Below are 3241 nucleotides of genomic sequence, written 5' to 3' on the forward strand. Positions count from 1 at the left end.
TCATGCAAGATGTTGAGACATCCTTGAATGAGAATGAAGATGCTGAAACTGTTGAGGAAGAACCTGTGAAAGCTGCTACTGAAAAAGATGTTGAGACAACTGACACAACATCTGAGTCCACAGATGAAGAAACTGGACCTGCTGATGAGGGTACTTCTGATAATGAAGGGGACACTCAGTCTGAAGAAAGCAACCAGTCCATACCCACAGAAGAACCAGAGGTTGAAGCTGACAAATCTGTAGAACCTGAGAAAGAAAAAGAGAAAGATGTTGTTGATGTTGATGATTATGTCACCACCAAGACTGCTGAAAAATCAACTGGTGGTATAACAAAGAGATTGAGAAGCTGTACAGGGAAGGCTGTGCCTACTGCAACCAAGACTCCTACACCAAGAGTCAAAACAAAAGGTGTTGGACCAGTCAAAGGTTGGAGCAAAGTTCTCTCTCCTCCCAGCAAGAAGAAGGAAACCCTGAAGAGAAAGAAGGAGTCATCTAGTGACTCAGACTATGATGTTGCTGAAGATGTTGCTAACATCTCATCTGCCAACCCTAAGAAAGCTACTGTGAAGAAGGCTCCTCAAGGTGTTGAAGAAGCCCCATGTGATAACATATCTTTCCATCGTGCTGCCTTTGCACTGAGATGGGATTACATCTACCAGAGGAGATTGGCTGTTGAAAGGGAATTAACCAAAGATGCTCTCAAATGTCAAGACATCTTTGACTACATCAAGGAAGCTGGTCTGATGAAGACAGTTTGTGATTTCAGTCCCTGTTATGAGTTGCTTGTGAAAGAATTTCTGGTGAACATCCCTGAAGAATGTGATAACCCACTGAGCAAGGACTACCACAAAGTTTTTGTCAGAGGTAAATGTATCAATTTTTCTCCTGTAGTGATCAATAATTACTTAGGAAGATCTGTAGAACCTAAGGCTGAATTAGAGGTTGCTAATGATGTTGTGAGTGCTGAAATAACTGCTGGTAAGGTTAAGGTCTGGCCCACAAAGAAGATGATACCCACTAGTAAATTGAATGTCAAATATGCCATCCTCAATAGGATAGGGTCAACAAATTGGGTGCCAACCAAGCATGCAACCAATGTTGCTACAAACCTGGGTAGATTTATATATGCTGTAGGAACCAAGTTTGACTATGACTATGGGACCTTTATTTTTGATCAAACCATTAAGCATATTAGATCAACAGCTGTGAAGATGCCAATAGCATTTCCATCTTTGCTATGTGGAATTATCTTGGCGCAATACCCGGACATCAAGGTTGTGACTGACACACCTAAGAAGAGGGAATCTGGCTTTACTTTTCATCATAAGCTATTTGGTAATCACAATGTTACTGATCATATTGGGACATCTGCTGCTGAAGCTGGTGTTATGACCAAAAAGGAGATTATTGCTGGTTTAAAGGTTCAATGTCAGGAAATAGATAAACAGCAGGCTGAACTTGAAGAAAGGAAGAAATTGTTCTTGCAGATGATTGAAGGATTGGAAGCTGATGAAATACCTGTCAAAGCTAGTGCAAATGTGACTGCTACAGGTGAACAAAACAATGCAGATGAGGATGAAGGTTATGCTACTGCTACAGATGAGGATGAAGCCTCTGACAGTAGTGATGATGAATGATTTTGTAATCTGTTTAATATTTTACTGTACTTTGTTTTTTGGTTTGTGGGTGTATTTGTGGCCTGGATTTTAGCACCTTCTGAGTGCATGGTCTGTACTTTTAAATTCTGCACTTTGGATACTTAACTTTCCTGTTTTGGCACATTTTGTGGCTAAAAAGGGGGAGTAGTACTTTGATTTGTTTGTTTCTGCTACATGTTGTTGTGTCTTTTGTTATGACATGTTTTTAAGTAGCAGTAAGCAAGTATTCAGGGGGAGTAAAAAATTTTTACCCTGAGATGATGCACAAGCTGATGAAGTCAGGGGGAGTTTGCTACTGAATGGATGCTGCCCTGATTGGACGAACATGTGCTAGAAGATGTGCTCCCATATGTCACAACACCTTTGATGACATATGACATATGATATATGTTTTGCTCTGATACCACGTTTTATTTTGCTCGAGGCTAATTGATGATAACTCCGCTGCTGCTGCCTCTGATGCATATATTTTCACCTATGTGAAATTTTGTTTAAATGATGCTCTAACATTCCTTCTTTTGTGTGACCATGGTGATTTGAAGGATTGCGCTCTTTATATCTCTCAAAGGTAATGGCCTGAAATTGTTTTAGCTAAAAATTGCCAAAGGGGGAGATTGTTGGATATTTGAATTGGCTTAATTTTGCTAAAACAAATATACTAACAAGATGTTGGAAAACATGTTACAACATCATATTTATTCAAGGAAATCTCGCGCATTTATGAGAGCATCTGCTATATATGGAAATCCACTTAAAGAGCACGCTCAATGGAGATTTGATCTGATCAGGAGCTTTAAGGATAAGACAAACTTAATGGAATAGCTGGATGACTTATCCTATCTTATAAAGTCCTTTAAACACTTTTGGAAAGTCTTGATATATCCTTAATGAAGATTGAAAAAGTATCAGATCATCCTTTATGATTCTCAAGGAGCGTCTAAGCATTTGTGAAGAAAGAGGAGCGTGCCTAATCATTATATATACGAAGACCAAGCTCAAGACTAAGTATCTCATTTGAAAAATATTAGTTACACATATTGAGTCTTTGTTGAGTCTTTTATTATTTGATTGTAATTCTTGCTTGTGGATTCTATAACACGAGTTAAGAAGTAAGTTTATTATTTTAAGGTGACTCCTAAGCTTTGAAGTACGGAGTTTACCGTGTGTGATTCACTTGAAGCTTTTAAGCAAAAGTGAAGTGTTGTCTTGGCAAGTTGTCGCCACATCATTCCCAACATTGTATAATCAACACAGGTTGTGTTGTGTGAGTGGAAGTGAGATGGGATCTCATGTCTAGGAGTTCCTAGGCAGAAGTTGCATGAGTAGTGTCGAGGTTATAAGGCGTAAACCAAGGGTTTGCTGGAGGTCTTAGTTTAAGGCGTAAATCCTAGGGTTTGCTGGAGGTCTTAGTAACTAGAGCTATTAGTGGATTTCCTTCCTGGATTGGTATCCCCCAGAGTAGGCAGTTGGCTGAACTGGGTTAACAATTACTTGTGTCATTTATTTATTCTCTGTCAGTTTTTATATGTTATATAAGATGTGCCAACAATAGAAAACAACATTATTCACAAAGTAGTTGTTGG

Source organism: Trifolium pratense, linkage group LG2, assembly GCF_020283565.1.
Source record: "Trifolium pratense cultivar HEN17-A07 linkage group LG2, ARS_RC_1.1, whole genome shotgun sequence".
NCBI classification, from domain to species: Eukaryota; Viridiplantae; Streptophyta; class Magnoliopsida; order Fabales; family Fabaceae; genus Trifolium; species Trifolium pratense.